Below are 20,892 nucleotides of genomic sequence, written 5' to 3'. Positions count from 1 at the left end.
TTATTGATTTGCAAATGTTGAACCAGCCTTGCATCCCAGGGATGAAGCCCACTTGATCATGGTGGATAAGCTTTTTGATGTGCTCCTGAATCCGGTTTGCCAGTATTTTATTGAGGATTTTTGCATCGATGTTCATCAGGGATATTGGTCTAAAATTCTCTTTTTTTGTTGTGTCTCTGCCAGGCTTTGGTATCAGGATGATGTTGGCCTCATAAAATGAGTTAGGGAGGATTCCCTCTTTTTCTATTGATTGGAATAGTTTCAGAAGGAATGGTACCAACTCCTCCTTGTACCTCTGGTAGAATTCAGCTGTGAATCCATCTGGTCCTGGACTTTTTTTGGTTGGTAGGCTATTAATTGTTGCCTCAATTTCAGAGCCTGCTATTGGTCTATTCAGGGATTCAACTTCTTCCTGGTTTAGTCTTGGAAGAGTGTAAGTGTCCAGGAAATTATCCATTTCTTCTAGATTTTCCAGTTTATTTGCGTAGAGGTGTTTATAGTATTCTCTGATGGTAGTTTGTATTTCTGTGGGGTCGGTGGTGATATCCCCTTTATCATTTTTAATTGCGTCTATTTGATTCTTCTCTCTTTTCTTCTTTATTAGTCTGGCTAGTGGTCTGTCAATTTTGTTGATCTTTTCAAAAAACCAACTCCTGGATTCATTGATTTTTTGGAGGGTTTTTTGTGTCTCTATCTCCTTCAGTTCTGCTCTGATCTTAGTTATTTCTTGCCTTCTGCTAGCTTTCGAATGTGTTTGCTCTTGCTTCTCTAGTTCTTTTAATTGCGATGTTAGAGTGTCAATTTTAGATCTTTCCTGCTTTCTCTTGTGGGCATTTAGTGCTATAAATTTCCCTCTACACACTGCTTTAAATGTGTCCCAGAGATTCTGGTATGTTGTATCTTTGTTCTCATTGGTTTCAAAGAACATCTTTATTTCTGCCTTCATTTCGTTATGTACCCAGTAGTCATTCAGGAGCAGGTTGTTCAGTTTCCATGTAGTTGAGCGGTGTTGATTGAGTTTCTTAGTCCTGAGTTCTAGTTTGATTGCACTGTGGTCTGAGAGACAGTTTGTTATAATTTCTGTTCTTGTACATTTGCTGAGGAGTGCTTTACTTCCAATTATGTGGTCAATTTTGGAGTAAGTAGGATGTGGTGCTGAGAAGAATGTATATTCTGTTGATTTGGGGTGGAGAGTTCTATAGATGTCTATTAGGTCTGCTTGGTGCAGAGATGAGTTCAATTCCTGGATATCCTTGTTAACTTTCTGTCTCGTTGATCTGTCTAATGTTGACAGTGGAGTGTTGAAGTCTCCCATTATTATTGTATGGGAGTCTAAGTCTCTTTGTAAGTCTCTAAACACTTGCTTTATGAATCTGGGTGCTCCTGTATTGGGTGCATATATATTTAGGAGAGTTAGCTCTTCCTGTTGAATTGATCCATTTACCATTATGTAATGACCTTCTTTGTCTCTTTTGATCTTTGATGGTTTAAAGTCTGTTTTATCAGAGACTAGCATTGCAACCCCTGCTTTTTTTTGTTCTCCATTTGCTTGGTAAATCTTCCTCCATCCCTTTATTTTGAGCCTATGTATGTCTCTGTATGTGAGATGGGTCTCCTGAATACAGCAGACTGATGGGTCTTGACTCTTTATCCAGTTTGCCAGTCTGTGTCTTTTAATTGGAGCATTTAGTCCATTTACATTTAAGGTTAAGATTGTTATGTGTGAACTTGATCCTGCCATTATGATATTAACTGGTTATTTTGCTCGTTAGTTGATGCAGTTTCTTCCTAGCCTCAATGGTCTTTACATTTTGGCATGTTTTTGCAATGGCTGGTACCAGTTGTTCCTTTCCATGTTTAGTGCTTCCTTCAGGGTCTCTTGTAAGGCAGGCCTAGTGGTGACAAAATCTCTAAGCATTTGCTTATCTGTAAAGGATTTTATTTCTCCTTCACTTATGAAACTTAGTTTGGCTGGATATGAAATTCTGGGTTGAAAATTCTTTTCTTTAAGAATGTTGAATATTGGCCCCCACTATCTTCTGGCTTGTAGAGTTTCTGCTGAGAGATCTGCTGTTAGTCTGATGGGCTTCCCTTTGTGGGTAACCCGACCTTTCTCTCTGGCTGCCCTTAAGATTTTTTCCTTCATTTCAACTTCGGTGAATCTGGCAATTATGTGTCTTGGAGTTGCTCTTCTCGAGGACTATCTTTGTGGCGTTCTCTGTATTTCCTGGATTTGAATGTTGGCCTGCCCTACTAGGTTGGGGAAGTTCTCCTGGATGATATCCTGAAGAGTGTTTTCCAACTTGGTTCCATTTTCCCCCTCACTTTCAGGCACCCCAATCAGACGTAGATTTGGTCTTTTTACAAAATCCCATACTTCTTGCAGGCTTTGTTCATTTCTTTTTCTTCTTTTTTCTTTTGGTTTCTCTTCTCGCTTCATTTCATTCATTTGATCCTCAATCGCTGATACTCTTTCTTCCAGTTGATCGAGTCGGTTACTGAAGCTTGTGCATTTGTCACGTATTTCTCGTGTCATGGTTTTCATCTCTTTCATTTCGTTTAGGACCTTCTCTGCATTAATTACTCTAGCCATCAATTCTTCCACTTTTTTTTCAAGATTTTTAGTTTCTTTGCGCTGGGTACGTAATTCCTCCTTTAGCTCTGAGAAATTTGATGGACTGAAGCCTTCTTCTCTCATCTCGTCAAAGTCATTCTCCGTCCAGCTTTGATCCGTTGCTGGCGATGAGCTGCGCTCCTTTGCCGGGGGAGATGCGCTCTTATTTTTTGAATTTCCAGCTTTTCTGCCCTACTTTTTCCCCATCTTTGTGGTTTTATCTGCCTCTGGTCTTTGATGATGGTGATGTACTGATGGGGTTTTGGTGTAGGTGTCCTTCCTGTTTGATAGTTTTCCTTCTAACAGTCAGGACCCTCAGCTGTAGGTCTGTTGGAGATTGCTTGAGGTCCACTCCAGACCCTGTTTGCCTGGGTATCAGCAACAGAGGCTCAGTTGAAAATGCAGAAATCACCGGTCTTCTGTGTCGCTCGCGCTGGGAGTTGGAGACTGGAGCTGCTCCTATTCGGCCATCTTGCTCCGCCCCCGCATATTTTTTAAATAATACAAATTCCTAAAAGTCTGAGTATGTATCAAAATAAGTTTGAGATAACCTAAAATTATGTGATATTTCTATCCCAACAAGTGTTAAGTGGCTGATATTTTTGATACAATACAAATGAAAAAGAAAAACACGGCAATCATGTACTAATTTCTCATACCTATTGATAGTCCAAATTTTTCAGTTCTTGAAACTGAAATATTAGCCATAGGACATCATGCATGGTAGAAAGCATACATTTTAACATGTTAATATTGTGGTTAGGTTAAAGCACTCAAATTTTAAACTTATTTCAGAGTCAAATAAAAATTAGATTGCAACAGAAGTTAGGTCTGAGGCTCTAAATTATACCATCCTACTGAGAATTGAGAAGACAATTGAAATAAATCTAATATCAGTTTTTGTTTATCAAAACTACGTAATATCATCAATAGTTTCAAGGATGATATGAAAGCCACGTTGCATTTCATTCCTTTCAGAACACGGTAATATCACAGTAGTCTGCTAAGCCAGTGCACAATCACAAAGGTCAGGAAAGTCCAAAGGCACAGTGGAATAGAAATGTTAATAATAGTCTATAAATAGCATAATCTATAACTCATACAAATGAGAAACAGTTATGTTTATAAGCATGAAGGAGATAGGGCAGGATCATGCTCAAAATTTAAGTGGACTCTGTGGGAAAAGATGGACTGCAAAGAAGATCAAGGTTATGAGATCAGAAACTGACACACAGATGTCTGACTTTTGGATAAAGGTCGCAGGTCTGGAAAAAATCTTTCAGAATTTCTCAAATGTTAGTGTGCATAAGAATCACCAGGGAACTTGTTAAACTGCCGACTTGGATTCTACTTGAAGAGAAATGAGTTGATTCAATGTTCTGTCCAAAATATCTTAAAAATAAACACATCATGGGAGCCCTTTATTATAACTGATCTCAAAATTATATTGAAAATAAGGAATCAAAAACACACATCACAATTGAAGTTTATAATCAGTTAGTTTGCGTTTATTTGGGATTAAATTAGTTTCATATTTTCAGTTCTGCCATTTCTCTTATCTCTACACTTCTATCTTCCATAATATGACACAATAACTCTCTTAAAAATTATAGTTGAGATATATTATTGTAAAATTTTAGAAATAATAGCAGTCTCAGGTTTATACTCAAATCAGTGACTCAATGGTGAAACTAAAGCCAACATAGCATAGTAGAGCTTCTATAAATCACAGTATTTCCTCTGAGATGTGAAATGGTGATTGTATTTCTCTAATATAATTTTAGAGCATTTTGCTTAGTTTTTATGATTAGAATAAAGTTTGTTTAATAAAGTATGAGTCTATCTGAGCTTCAAAATTAAAAATTAAAACTTTTTAACCAACTTATTTACTTCAGTTTTCATATTCTAATATTGCTCCTCTATAATATATTCTACGTATTATATTCTGATATTGGTTACTTTTGTCCGTTTTGATCTAGCTTTCCTCTTACTCCATTGTTGAACTTCTCTGGATTGTTATTTGATTTTTATTATTTTCAGAAACTTTTATTATTTCACTTTTATTGCTTGGTTTTGTAATTTATGAGATACTCTACCAAGCGATATATCATGTATCCTGTTTAAAACCTTTGACATAATTTTTGAGAAAGATTTATTTAAAAATATTTTTCAACATATTGCACCACACTTTGACATCATGAAAAAAAACAAGGGTTATTCTATTGACAACTGTCTTAATATAGGGAAGTTTCTGCAAAAGATACTTTTCTCTCAATATAACCAAATTCAGTTTCTCAAAATCAAAATTATGAATCAGATACCAGAAAGGCAAAACATTTGACGCTATATTTGTAAACCTCTACTTCTTTTTACCCATGATTTATTTTAAAATAAGGGCAAGTCCACATCCTAATAAGGTATTAAAATGTATTTTTAACTTTTTTCAATTTCTTCCTTCTTTATGTATGTTGGCTATGTTATTCATTGTATTGTGTGCCCCCCAAAAAAGATGAGTTATAGTGCTAAGCCAGTACCTCAGAATATGATATTAATAGGAGATAGGTTGAGAGACAAACAAGGAGCCACTAAGACAATGGAAGAGATGTAAAGACAGTCACTTCCCTACCAAGCCTTGCCAGTGGAGACATAGGGAATGATGAAGACAAAGGGAATGTTGAATCTAAAGAAGCTGCTTTGAGGAGCAACTCTCTGAGACTCTGATGTCCTTTGGAATACAAGTGACGTGTGCAATGACTCATTCTCTCCATTCCAGGTCAGCGGATAAGATGCCTCATACACCCAAAGTGTTGGAAATGGTGTTAGGAGTATCAAGCGACAATACTTTTAGTATCTTCATTTCTGTTTTCATGCAAAGGCAAAAGCGGCAGACACTACTCCCACTCTGATGACTCTCAGAAATAACCGAAGGCAGTATTTGTGGCTTGGAAACAGGGCCAGCTACATAACATGCAGGACCCAGTGCAGCATGAAAATGCAACACATTTTGTTCAAAAATTAAAACTTTTAAGATGATGACAGCAGGGTTTTCAACCAAAGCATGCAGCCCTTCTAAACTCAGGTCCTCATGCAAATGCATGAGTTACATATGCATAAAGGCAGCCCTACCTGAAGATGATTCATGCTTAAGCACACAGGGACATATATGATATAGTACTACTAGCATAATGAAATTGTCGTTAAATATGTAATCACTTTTCTGTAACTCCTATATTTACTAAGTATGATAGCTTTTTGAAAGTTTAATTTTTAAATTTTCTGTCTTGAACTTCCTTTTATGTAAAAAATGTAAATAGTGCATGTACTAAGAGCATCTCTCTTATTAAATATGTTTTAAAGTGTTAAATAAATGACTCATAATTTTAAGATCTTATTCTTTAGTTTAATTATCAAAAGGACTACTTATTCAAGAAATGTTTTCCAAGCGATCTGAATTGTATCCATGATGTCAAAATTTACATATAACATATATGACAATAATTTATGTATGACAAACATTTCTGATTAGCAACATTAATACAAAATTGGTGATGTTTTATTAGAGATTAATAAAATTAAAACAAAGTTTGTACCTTATTATGAGTTTACTCTTTTCCATGGGATGGATTTCTAAACAGCAGTTGAATAGTCACATTTTGAATATGAACACATACTAGCCAGTCCATCTGTATATACAGAAAAAGAAATTCCTAACATTGTGTACTTGTTGGGAGGTTCAGGATACTTATGCTGCTTTTTTCTTAGTTCAATTTCTATTGGAATTTCCTGAAAATAAATTAAAATAATTCTAGTCTTTCCTATTCAATAGAGTACCTGCTTTCCTGCCTTAGAAAAGGTAACAAATGAACCCTTTACTTATCTTCCCTCTTACATTTCTTCTTGGAACAATTTACATTCACAGGCCTGACATTTCCCATTCTCATATCCCTATAGAACATCTTGTAAATGAGAATCCAATTTAGGATTGATTTAGTCATTATACTTATTTAATAATATTTTAAATATCTTTCTCATATTTCTAGTTGAAATTAAAGAGTAAGATAAAATTAACTTTAAAAATGTTAAATATATATATATATATTTACACACACTTTTTGCTCACTCTGAGCAATACTTTCAAATTTTTTCATTATGTTTTATTTTTTAAAAAACCCAGAGTAATAAGCCATATGATTCTCTTCTCAAAGATATTGCAAAGGGCCCTGAAATCAAATTTCTATATAAACAAAATATTGTGTTTTCTGAAATATATCCAGTATTTTATAAACAATATTCATGGTTTCTTGCCTTAGGTTCAAAAATTCATTTATTTATTATTTGTATTATATGCTACTGTTTTCAATTGTGCTTTTTTCTTCTGTCCTTCAAGGTATTTTCTGAATACCTTATCTCAATATCCTGTTCACTTCTTCAATCTATTGTGACATCTCAACATTATTTAATCAATTCACATGTACTTACCCCTCTGAGTTTAGCCTTTTAATTATTATGTTTATTATTATTATTTGTGGTTATTGTCTCATTTCATTAGATTTTCCCTCTTCCCTGTTTCGTCTCATCTGTGACATTCTAAACTATTTTTGAAGTACTTGTTTTCCATCTGTTTTTATTCAAAAATATACATAGTTTTAAATAATAAAGCCCCTTTCCAATGAAGTTTTTATAAACTTCTCTTATACAAAAGAAATTGGCATATTCATTTTCCACATACAAAACAGTGATTCAATCTTAATTTCAAAAGACCTATTGTAATTACTTCCTAAGTTTTATTGATAGCTTGTATTGATCAATATGCTGTATCAACTAAAATTATTTGTACTGAAATGAAAGCTCATGGTAAAATCCATTCTTTCAAATCTTACATTGTTTAGTGAAAATTCCTAAATTCATATGATTATTTCTAAAAGAAAATCAGCATACATTATTACATATAAGAATGTGCTATCTTAAATTTGACCTGGACAGTTAAATCATTGATTTGTTTTCCATAAATTCCTGCTGATTTATAATTGCTTGATCAAAGCTACCTTAGAAATTCAATTTTTGTGCTTCCCTAAAACATACAACAAACTCCTTATTTTGAGCGATTTGAATTATGACAATAATGCTTCTTGAGATCATTTCCCTTGAATTAATAAAGGTCTCCATCTCCTAATACTTTTCTAGCAAGATATTCCTGCTACTTATAAAGCAAATTCTTAAAAGTAAGCTCTCCTTGAAAATGTTTCATTCTCTCCTATAGGAATTCTATCAGAGACTTGTGTAAATTTTCTAAATCCATCTTTTATTTGGTATGGATGATTTTAAAAAATAGACAAACATATGAAGAAATACACTTTACTCCTGTTTCTTCTCTTGGCCAGAAGTTGCCTTAATTACATTTTTTTCTGGCTTCTCTCTTGATTATTTAGCTGCTTCTCCTTTGGTATATTCATCTACCTTCTCTTAGTCTCCCTGATTAAATTTCTTCAACAGTTTGAACTATGCTTGTATGCATTTCTGCTCATCCTTAAAACCATTTGTTACCTTATTAGAATAGGGTTAATATTTACTGATAAGAATTTTTACCAAAAATAACCTTTGGTACCTGCATTATATTTTGCTAATTGCATCTGTGGCGACTTGCTAGGAGGGATGTGAAATTTTTTGTCAAAAACGATATATGCAATGATTCATTTTATGCATCAGCTTGACTGGGCCTTGGAGTACTGAAACATTTAGTCAAACATTTTCTGTGTGTCTGTGAGAACTGGTAGACTGAATAAAGCAGATAGTTCTCTCTAACATCGATGGACCTCATCCAATTAATTGAAGACATGAATGGAAGAAAAAAGCTAAAAAGTAGTTTCTTTCGCCTTACTATTTGAACAAGGATATTGGTCTTTTCCTGCCTTCAACCTCCTACCGAAACATTGGCTTCTCTTGGGTCTTGAACCTGCCAACTTTCAGACTACAACTACAGACCAGCAATTCTGGTTTTCAGCTTGCCAACAACAGATCTTAGGGAATCTCAGCCTTTATAATTGTGTGAGCCAATTTCATATATACACACGAGCTGTATCTATGGGTACACCATCCAGGCCATACTTTAAATCCCAAGAACTTGTTCATCATATAACTGAAATTATGTACTCTTTGACCAATATTTCCAATTTCCTTCACCTCCCACCTCCTGGAAACCATCATTCTACTCTGTTATTATAGTAATCAAAATAGTATGGCATAAAATGGCATAAAAAACAGACCTCTAGGCTAAATAAACACAATAGAGATCCCAGAAATAAGCCCATGAATATATAGTTAACTAATCTTTGGGAAGAGTGCCATGCATACACGATTGGGAAAGGAACATCTCTTCAATAAATGATGATGAAAAAATTGGACATCCACATGCAAATAATGAAATTTGGCCCATGTCTTACACTATATACAAAAATTAACAACGTGGAATAAAGACTTACTTGTAAGATATGAAACTATAAAACTTCTAGAAAAACAAAAGCTTAGGAAAAAAAATCTCTTTGACATTAATCTTGGCAATAATTTTTTAGGGTATCATACCAAATGCACAGGCAACAAAAGCAAAAATAAACAAGTGTAACTATATCAAATTAAAAATCTTCTGCACAGCAAAGGAAACAATTAACGACATGCAAATTCAACCTACATAATGGGGAAAAATATGTACAAACCATATATCTGATAAAAAGTTAACGACCAAAATGTATAAGTAACTCACAAAACTCAATAGCAAGAAAGACTCCCAAAAACCTTAATAAATATGGGAAAATGACCTGAATAGACGTGTTTTCTAATAAAAACATACAAATAGCCAATAGGTATATGAAAAGGTACTCGACATCACTAATCATTAGATAAATATAATTCAAAACCAAAATGAGATATCACCTAGTACATGCTAACATGGCAATTATCAAAAAGACAAGAGATAATACATTTGCAAGGGTATGGAGAAAAGGGTGTAAAGAAAACGTATACACTGTTGATGTGAATGTAATTTGGTACAGCCATTACAGAAAACGGTGTGAAGATTCCTCAACAAATTAAAAATAGAACTACCATACAATCCAGCAACTCCACTTCTGGGTACATAGCGAAAATAAATGAAATCTATATCTAAAAGAGGTATCTTCAACTCTATGTTCCTTGTAGCATTATTCACGACAGCCAAAGTAACAAAATAACCCAAAATTGATTATGTTATCGTTATGAAATCACTGTCTTTATCCTTTGTAATATGCTTTACTCTGAAATTAGCTTTGTCTGATAGTGACATTGCTAATCTAATTTTTTAAAAAATTAGGGTTACCATCTTATAACTTTTCCTTGCAAACTTTTCTTGTATTTGAATATATTTTTATAGGCAGCATATTATTATTGGCTTCTTATAAAATCACACAATCTCTGCCTTTTAATTACAAGATTTAGAATATTTATATTAATGTGATTACTAACATATTTATTTTTAATCTATTATCTTGCTATCTTTTTGCATTTGTGTTTCCTGTTATTTGATTCCTTTCCACTCTTTTATCCCTTCTGAATTTATTGAATGTATTTCTGTAAGCTCATTTGTCATGTGTTGACTTTCTCTGGTTAGTATCTATTAAGAATTTTGCCTATTTTTAATTGGGTTCCTCCTCCTCCTCCTCCTTTACTACTACTACTACTATCTTCTTCTTCTTCTTCTTTTTTTCCTTTTTTCATCTTTTAACTTTTTTTTTTTAAATTTTACTTTAAGTTCTGGGATACATGTGCAGAACTAGCAGGTTTGCTACATAGGTATACATGTGCCACAGTGGTTTGCTGCACCTATCAACCCATCATCTAGGTTTTAAGCCCCACATGCATTAGGTATTTGTCCTAACGCTCTCCCTCCCCTTCCCCCGCACCACAACAGGCCACGTTGTGTGATATCTTCCCTCCTTGTGTCCATGTGTTCTCATCGTTCAACTCCCACCTATGAGTGAGAACATGCGGTGTTCGGTTTTCTGTTCCTGTGTTAGACTGCTAAGAATGATGGCTTCCTGTTTCATCCATGTCCCTGCAAAGGACATGAACTAATTCTTTTTTATGACTGCATAGTATTCCATGGTGTATATGTGCCACACTTTCTTTTTCCAGTCTATCATTGATGGACATTTGGGTTGGTTCCAAGTCTTTGCTATTGTAAATAGTGCTGCAATAAACATACGTGTACAGGTGTTTTTATAGTAGAATGATTTATAATCCTTTGGGTATACACCCAGAAATGGGATTGCTGGGTCAAATGGTATTTCTAGTTCTAGATCCTTGAGGAATTGCCACACTGTCTTTCACAATGGTTGAACTAATTCCTTTGTTTGTTTGTTTGTTTGTTTGTTTGAGACAAGATCTTGTGCTGTCACCCAGGCTGGAGTGCACTGTTGCGATCATGGCTCACCGCAGCCTCCACCTTTGTGTCCTACACGCTCAAGCAGTCCTTTCACCTCACCTGCCGAAATAGGTGGGCCTACAGGTGACTATGAGGCCATGCCCCCACACCCAACAAATTTTTGTATTCTTTTGTAGAGAGGGTTGCACCATGTTGCTCAGACTGGTCTCAGAGTCCTGGGCTCAAGTGATCTGCCTGCTTTGGCCTCCAAAGTGCTAGGATTACAGGTATGAGTCACCACACTTGGCCTATTCTTTGTTTTCTTATTGTTGAGTTTTAAAAGATGGACTTTTGGGTTGATTCCATGTTTTTGCTATTGTGAATAATGCTTCAATGAACACATGTATGCATGTATCTTTATAATAGAATGACTTATATTCCTTTGGGTATGTACCCAGTGATGGGATTGCTGGGTCAACTCTCAATCAACTCGGTATTTAAGGAAAATCTCTCAAAATAAGAACCATTTATGACAAACTCACAGCCAATATCATACTGAATGGGCAAAATCTGGAAGCATTCCCCTTAAAAACCAGCACAAGACAAAGATGACCTCTCTTACCACTCCTATTCAACAGAATATTGGAAGTTCTGGCCAGGGCAACCAGGCAAAAGAAAGAGATAAAGGGTATTCAAATAGGAAGAGAGGAAGTCAAATTGCCTCTGTTTGTAGATGACATGATCCTATATCTAGAAAACCCCATTGTCTTAGCCCAAAAGCATTTAAGCTGATAAGTGACTTCAGCAAAGTCTCAGGATAAAAATTGATGTGGACAAATTGCAAGCATTCCTATACACCAACAACAGACAAGCAGAGAGCCAAATCATGAATGAACTCCCATTCACAAGTCCTAAAAGAGAATAAAATACCTAGGAATACAGTTAACAAGGGAAGAGAAGGACCTCTTCAAGAAGAACTATGAACCAGTGCTCAAGGAAATAATAAAAAAGGACACAAAATTGGAAAAACAGTCCATGCTCATGAATAAGAAGAATCAATGTCATGAAAATGACCATACTACCCAAAGTAGTTTATAGATTCAATGCTATTCCCATTAAATTACTATTGATTTTCTTCACAGAATTAGAAAAAAGCTATTTTAAATTTTATATGGAAACAAAAGAGAACCTATATAGCCAAGGTAATCCTAAGCAAAAAGAATAAAGCTGGGGACATTATGGTACCTGACTTCAAACTACATTACAAGCTACAGTAACCAAAACAGCATTATACTGGTACAAAAACAGACACATAGACAAATGGAACAGAATAGAGAACCCAGAAATAAGATCACACCTCTACAACCATCTAATCTTTGACAAACCTAACAAAAGCAAGCAATGGGGAAACGGCCTCCTATATAATAAATGTTGCTGTGAGAACTGGCTAGCCATATGCAGAACATTGAAACTGGACCCCTTCCTTACATTATACACAAAAATTAACTCAAGATGGATTAAAGACTTAAATGTAAAACCAAAAACTATACAAACCCAGATGAAAACCTAGGCAATACCATTCAGGACATAGGCACAGGCAAAGATATCATAACGAAACCACCAAAAGCAATTGCAACAAAAGCAAAAATTGGCAAATGGGATCTAATTAAACTAAGGAGCTTTTGTACAGTAAAAGAAACCCTCATCAGAGCAAACAGGCAACCTACAGAGTGGGAGAAAATTTTTACAATCTATCCATCTGACAAAGGTCTAATATATAGAATCTATGAGGAACTTAATTAAATTTACAAGAAAACAAACAAACAACCCCATTAAAAAGTGGGCAAAAGACATGAACATACACTTTTCAAAAGAAGACACATGGCCAACAAGCATTTGAAAAAAAGCTCAACATCACTGATCATTAGAAAAATGGGAATCAAAACCACAACGAGATATCATCTCACGCCAGTCAAAATGGTGATTATTAAAAGGTCAAGAAACAACAGATGCTGGTGAGGCTGCGGAAAAATAAGAGTCCTTTTACACTGTTGGTGGGAATGCAAATTAGTTTAAACATTGTGGAAGACAGTGTGGTAATTCCTCAAAGACCTAGGATCATTAGTCCTTTGATTTTCTGTAACACATCTAAACTGAACTGTACTCATTAAAGCATCATCCCTTGATATTCTATTTTTAAATTCCTTTTAATTATTTTTAAATTGGCACATAATAATTGTACATATTTATTGGGTATAGAGTAATAGTTTAATATATGTATACAACATGTAACAACCAAATCAGTGTAATTAGCATATCTTTCCCTTTAAACATGTATTATTTCTTTGTATTATTAACATTAAACTCTTTTCTTTTAGGTATTTAAAAATATACAATAAATTATTAACTATAGTCAACCCACAGTTCTGAAGAACACTGGAACTTATCCCTCCTAACTAGCTGTAATTTTTGGTTTGTTAACTAACCTCTGCTTATCCACCCCTTCCCCTGACCGTTTCCAGCCTCTAATAACCACAATTCTGCTCTCTACTTCCATGAGCTCAACATACTAAGCTCTTCTATGTAAGTTAGAGCAAGTGGTATTTATCCTTCTGTGTCTGACTCATTTCACTTACTCCAGTGTCCTCCAGGCTTAACCATGTTGTCAAGAATGACAAGATTTCATTCCTGTTTGTTGCTAAATAGTATTCCAATATGCATATATGTCACTTTTTCATTATCCATTTATCTACTGACAGATACTCTGGTTGACTGTATCTTAGCCTTTGTCGATGATGCCGTAATAAACATGGGAATGCAGATGGCCGAATAGGAACAGCACCAGTCTCCAACTCCCAGCGCGAGCGACACAGAAGACCAGTGATTTCTGCATTTTCAACTGAGGTACTGGGTTCATCTCACTGGGGAGTGCCGGACAATCGGTGCTGGTCAGCTGCTGCAGAACGACCAGCGAGAGCTGAAGCAGGGCGAGGCATTGCTTCACCTGGGAAGCACAAGGGGGAAGGGAATCCCTTTTCCTAGCCAGGGGAACTGAGACACACAACAACTGGAAAATCGGGTAACTCCCACCCCAATACTGCGCTTTAAGCAAACAGGCACACCAGGAGATCATATCCCACACCTGGCCGGGAGGGTCCCACACCCACGGAGCCTCCCTCATTGCTAGCACAGCAGTCTGCGATCTCGCGGCAAGGCAGCAGCGAGGCTGGGGGAGGGGCGCCCGCCATTGCTGAGGCTTAAGTAGGTAAACAAAGCTGCTGGGAAACTCGAACTGGGTGGAGCTCACAGCAGCTCAAGGAAACCTGCTTGTCTCTGTAGACTCCACCTCTGGGGACAGAGCACAGTAAACAATAACAAATGCAACAGAAACCTCTGCAGACACAAGCGACTCTGTCTGACAGCTTTGAAGAGAGCAGTGGATCTCCCAACACGGAGGTTGAGATCTGAGAAGGGACAGACTGCCTGCTCAAGTGGGTCCCTGATCCCTGAGTAGCCTAACTGGGAGACATCCCCCACTAGGGGCAGTCTGACACCCCACACCTCACAGGGTGGAGTACACCCCTGAGTGGGAGCTTCCAAAGCAAGAATCAGACAGGTACACTCGCTGTTCAGAAATATTCTATCTTCTGCAGCCTCTGCTGCTGATACCCAGGCAAACAGGGTCTGGAGTGGACCTCAAGCAATCTCCAACAGACCTACAGCTGAGGGTCCTGACTGTTAGTAGGAAAACTGTCAAACAGGAAGGACACCTACACCAAAACCCCATCAGTACATCACCATCATCAAAGACCAGAGGCAGATAAAACCACAAAGATGGGGAAAAAGCAGGGCAAAAAAGCTGGAAATTCAAAAAATAAGAGCGCATCTCCCCCGGCAAAGGAGCGCAGCTCATCGCCAGCAACAGATCAAAGCTGGACGGAGAATGACTTTGATGAGATGAGAGAAGAAGGCTTCAGTCCATCAAATTTCTCAGAGCTAAAGGAGGAATTACATACCCAGCGCAAAGAAACTAAAAATCTTGAAAAAAAAGTGGAAGAATTGATGGCTAGAGTAATTAATGCAGAGAAGGTCATAAACGAAATGAAAGAGATGAAAGTTGGAAAACACTCTTCAGGATATCATCCAGGAGAACTTCCCCAACCTAGTAGGGCAGGCCAACATTCAAATCCAGGAAATACAGAGAAGGCCACAAAGATACTCCTCGAGAAGAGCAACTCCAAGACACATAATTGCCAGATTCACCAAAGTTGAAATGAAGGAAAAAATCTTAAGGGCAGCCAGAGAGAAAGGTCAGGTTACCCACAAAGGGAAGCCCATCAGACTAACAGCAGATCTCTCGGCAGAAACTCTCCAAGCCAGAAGAGAGTGGGGGCCAATATTCAACATTCTTAAAGATAATAATTTTCAACCCAGAATTTCATATCCAGCCAAATTAAGTTTCATAAGTGAAGGAGAAATAAAATCCTTTACAGATAAGCAAATGCTTAGAGATTTTGTCACCACTAGGCCTGCCTTACAAGAGACCCTGAAGGAAGCACTAAACATGGAAAGGAACAACCGGTACAAGCCATTGCAAAAACAAGCCAAAATGTAAAGTCCATCGAGGCTAGGAAGAAACTGCATCAACTAACAAGCAAAATAACCAGTTAATATCATAATGGCAGGATCAAGTTCACACATAACAATCTTAACCTTAAATGTAAATGGACTAAATGCTCCAATTAAGAGACACAGACTGGCAAACTGGATAAAGAGTCAAGACCCATCAGTCTGCTGTATTCAGGAGACCCATCTCACATGCAGAGACATACATAGGCTCAAAATAAAGGGATGGAGGAAGATTTACCAAGCAAATGGAGAACAAAAAAAAGCAGGGGTTGCAATACTAGTCTCTGATAAAACAGACTTTAAACCATCAAAGATCAAAAGAGACAAAGAAGGCCATTACATAATGGTAAATGGATCAATTCAACAGGAAGAGCTAACTCTCCTATATATATATGCACCCAATACAGGAGCACCCAGATTCATAAAGCAAGTGTTTAGAGACTTACAAAGAGACTTAGACTCCCATACAATAATAATGGGAGACTTCAACACTCCACTGTCAACATTAGACAGATCAACGAGACAGAAAGTTAAAGAAGGATATCCAGGAATTGAAATCATCTCTGCACCAAGCAGACCTAATAGACATCTATAGAACTCTCCACCCCAAATCAACAGAATATACATTCTTCTCAGCACCACATCGTACTAACTCCAAAATTGACCACATAATTGGAAGTAAAGCACTCCTCAGCAAATGTACAAGAACAGAAATTATAACAAACTGTCTCTCAGACCACAGTGCAATCAAACTAGAACTCAGGACTAAGAAACTCAATCAAAACCGCTCAACTACATGGAAACTGAACAACCTGCTCCTGAATGACTACTGGGTACATAACGAAATGAAGGCAGAAATAAAGATGTTCTTTGAGGCCGGGCGCGGTGGCTCAAGCCTGTAATCCCAGCACTTTGGGAGGCCGAGGCGGGTGGATCACGAGGTCAGGAGATCGAGACTATCCTGGCTAACATGGTGAAACCCCGTCTCTACTAAAAATACAAAAAAAATAGCCGGGCATGGTGGCGGGCGCCTGTAGTCTCAGCTACTTGGGAGGCTGAGGCGGGAGAATGGCGTGAACCCGGGAGGCGGAGTTTGCAGTGAGCCGAGATCACGCCACTGCACTCCAGCCTGGGAGACACAGCGAGACTCCGTCTCAAAAAAAAAAAAAAAAAAAAAAAAAAAGATATTCTTTGAAACCAATGAGAACAAAGATACAACATACCAGAATCTCTGGGACACATTTAAAGCAGTGTGTAGAGGGAAATTTATAGCACTAAATGCCCACAAGAGAAAGCAGGAAAGATCTAAAATTGACACTCTAACATCGCAATTAGAAGAACTAGAGAAGCAAGAGCAAACACATTCGAAAGCTAGCAGAAAGCAAGAAATAACTAAGATCAGAGCAGAACTGAAGGAGATAGAGACATAAAAAACCCTCCAAAAAATCAATGAATCCAGGAGTTGGTTTTTTGAAAAGATCAACAAAATTGACAGACCACTAGCAAGACTAATAAAGAAGAAAAGAGAGAAGAATCAAATAGACGCAATTAAAAATGATAAAGGGGATATCACCACTGACCCCACAGAAATACAAACTACCATCAGAGAATACTATAAACACCTCTACGCAAATAAACTGGAAAATCTAGAAGAAATGGAAAATTTCCTGGACACGTACACTCTTCCAAGACTAAACCAGGAAAAAGTTGAATCCCTGAATAGACCAATAGCAGGCTCTGAAATTGAGGCAATAATTAATAGCCTACCAACCAAAAAAAGTCCAGGACCAGATGGATTCACAGCTGAATTCTACCAGAGGTACAAGGACGAGTTGGTACCATTCCTTCTGAAACTATTCCAATCAATAGAAAAAGAGGGAATCCTCCCTAACTCATTTTATGAGGCCAACATCATCCTGATACCAAAGCCTGGCAGAGACACAACAAAAAAAAGAGAATTTTAGACCAATATCCCTGATGAACATCGATGCAAAAATCCTCAATAAAATACTGGCAAACTGGATTCAGCAACACATCAAAAAGCTTATCCACCATGATCAAGTGGGCTTCATCCCTGGGATGCAAGGTTGGTTCAACATTCGCAAATCAATAAACATAATCCAGCATATAAACAGAACCAAAGACAAGAACCACATGATTATCTCAATAGATGCAGAAAAGGCTTTTGACAAAATTCAACAGCCCTTCATGCTAAAAACGCTCAATAAATTCGGTATTGATGGAACGTACCTCAAAATAATAAGAGCTATTTATGACAAACCCACAGCCAATATCATACTGAATGGGCAAAAACTGGAAAAATTCCCTTTGAAAACTGGCACAAGACAGGGATGCCCTCTCTCACCACTCCTATTCAACATAGTGTTGGAAGTTCTGGCTAGGGCAATTAGGCAAGAGAAACAAATCAAGGGTATTCAGTTAGGAAAAAAAGAAGTCAAATTGTCCCTCTTTGCAGATGACATGATTGTATATTTAGAAAACCCCATTGTCTCAGCCCAAAATCTCCTTAAGCTGATAAGCCACTTCAGCAAAGTCTCAGGATACAAAATTAATGTGCAAAAATCACAAGCATTCTTATACACCAGTAACAGACAAACAGAGAGCCAAATCATGAATGAACTTCCATTTACAATTGCTTCAAAGAGAATAAAATACCTAGGAATCCAACTGACAAGGGATGTAAAGGACCTCTTCAAGGAGAACTACAAACCACTGCTCAGTGAAATCAAAGAGGACACAAACAAATGGAAGAACATACCATGCTCATGGATAGGAAGAATCAATATCGTGAAAATGGCCATACTGCCCAAGGTTATTTATAGATTCAATGCCATCCCCATCAAGCTACCAATGAGTTTCTTCACAGAATTGGAAAAAACTGCTTTAAAGTTCATATGGAACCAAAAAAGAGCCTGCATCTCCAAGACAATCCTAAGTCAAAAGAACAAAGCTGGAGGCATCACGCCTCCTGACTTCAAACTATACTACAAGGCTACAGTAACCAAAACAGCATGGTACTGGTACCAAAACAGAGATATAGACCAACGGAACAGAACAGAGTCCTCAGAAATAATACCACACATCTACAGCCATCTGATCTTTGACAAACCTGAGAGAAACAAGAAATGGGGAAAGGATTCCCTATTTAATAAATGGTGCTGGGAAAATTGGCTAGCCATAAGTAGAAAGCTGAAACTGGATCCTTTCCTTACTCCGTATACGAAAATTAATTCAAGATGGATTAGAGACTTAAATGTTAGACCTGATACCATAAAAATCCTAGAGGAAAACCTAGGTAGTACCATTCAAGACATAGGCATGGGCAAAGACTTCATGTCTAAAACACCAAAAGCACCGGCAGCAAAAGCCAAAATTGACAAATGGGATCTCATTAAACTAAAGAGCTTCTGCACAGCAAAAGAAACTACCATCAGAGTGAACAGGCAACCTACAGAATGGGAGAAAATTTTTGCAATCTACTCATCTGACAAAGGGCTAATATCCAGAACCTACAAAGAACTCAAACAAATTTACAAGAAAAAAACAAACAACCCCATCAAAAAGTGGGCAAAGGATATGAACAGACATTTCTCAAAAGAAGACATTCATACAGCCAACAGACACATGAAAAAATGCTCATCGTCACTGGCCATCAGAGAAATGCAAATCAAAACCACAATGAGATACCATCTCACACCAGTTAGAATGGCGATCATTAAAAAGTCAGGAAACAACAGGTGCTGGAGAGGATGTGGAGAAATAGGAACACTTTTACACTGTTGGTGGGATTGTAAACTAGTTCAACCATTATGGAAAACAGTATGGCAATTCCTCAAGGATCTAGAACTAGATGTACCATATGACCCAGCCATCCCATTACTGGGGATATACCCAAAGGATTATAAATCATGCTGCTATAAAGACACATGCACACGTATGTTTATTGCAGCACTATTCACAATAGCAAAGACTTGGAATCAACCCAAATGTCCATCAGTGACAGACTGGATTAAGAAAATGTGGCACATATACACCATGGAATACTATGCAGCCATAAAAAAGGATGAGTTTGTGTCCTTTGTAGGGACATGGATGCAGCTGGAAACCATCATTCTTAGCAAACTATCACAAGAGCAGAAAACCAAACACCGCATGTTCTCACTCATAGGTGGGAACTGAACAATGAGATCACTTGGACTCAGGAAGGGGAACATCACACACCGGGGCCTATCATGGGGAGGGGGGAGGGGGGAGGGATTGCGTTGGGAGTTATACCTGATGTAAATGACGAGTTGATGGGTGCAGCACACCAACATGGCACAAGTATACATATGCACAAACCTGCACGTTATGCACATGTACCCTACAACTTAAAGTATAATAATAATAAATTAAAAAATAAAAATAAAAAAATGAAAATAAAAATAAATAAAAATAAATAAATAAATAAACATGGGAATGCAGATATCTATTTGATATACTATTATTTTTCTTGGAGTCAATATCTAGTAGGGGATTGATGAATCATATCATATTCCTATACTAATTTTTAAAGAAGCTACCATAATATTTTCCATAATGGCTGTACTAGTTTACATTTCCACTGACACTCTGTGAGTTTCTTTTCTGCACATCCTTACCAGCTCTTCTTATTTTTGGTCTTTTTCATAATAGCTATTGTGCCTTGGGCGAGGTAATATCTCATGTGGTTTTGGTTTGCATTTTCCTAATGATAAGTGATACTGGGAATTTGTATGTTTTCTTTTAAGAAATGACTATGCATACCTTTTGCCCACTTTTTAATGGCATTTTTGTTTGTTTGTTTGTTGTTTCTGTTTGCTGTTGCATTAAGTTCCTTAGATATTCTGGATATTAATTTGTTATTAGATAAACTCTTTGCAAGTGCTTTCTCCTATTTTACATGTTATCTCCTTAATCAATTCATAGTTTCTGTGCAAAAGATTTTAGTTTGATATAGTATCTTTTGTCTATTTTTGCCTATTCATCTGAAGCCTTACTCATAAAATCTTCTCACAGACCAATGTCCTGAAAAATGTTCTCTGTTTTCTTCTACAAGTTGCATAGTTCTCAACTTTACATGTAAGTGTTTAAAGTTGATTTTTGTATGTTGTGGGATATAGGAGTTTAGTTTTATTCTTTGACATATATATGTCCAGTTTTCCTAGGACCATTTACTGAAGAGACTGTTCTTTCTCCAATGTATATTCTCGGCACC

At 36.9% G+C, this 20,892-nt stretch overlaps 1 protein-coding gene and 1 long non-coding RNA gene across 8 annotated transcripts in view; one reads left to right on the top strand and one right to left on the bottom strand.

Annotated features, from left to right (window-relative positions):
- Nucleotides 1–20,892, bottom strand: part of LOC105488649 (follistatin like 5) — an 813,494-nt gene that overhangs the window by 699,892 nt on the left and 92,710 nt on the right. The gene's annotated exons all lie outside the window — the stretch shown is intronic.
- LOC139362292 (uncharacterized) overlaps nucleotides 1–20,892 on the top strand; it is a 51,382-nt gene that overhangs the window by 9,374 nt on the left and 21,116 nt on the right. Inside the window, exon 2 of the long non-coding RNA XR_011620861.1 lies at nucleotides 13,766–13,910. This is a non-coding gene — a long non-coding RNA (uncharacterized lncRNA). The remainder of the gene's footprint in view (nucleotides 1–13,765; nucleotides 13,911–20,892) is intronic.

This window comes from Macaca nemestrina, chromosome 3 (assembly GCF_043159975.1).
Source record: "Macaca nemestrina isolate mMacNem1 chromosome 3, mMacNem.hap1, whole genome shotgun sequence".
NCBI lineage: Eukaryota > Metazoa > Chordata > Mammalia > Primates > Cercopithecidae > Macaca > Macaca nemestrina.
The sequence above is the reverse complement of the archived record's forward strand: the minus strand, read 5'-3'. Positions and strand labels throughout refer to the sequence as shown.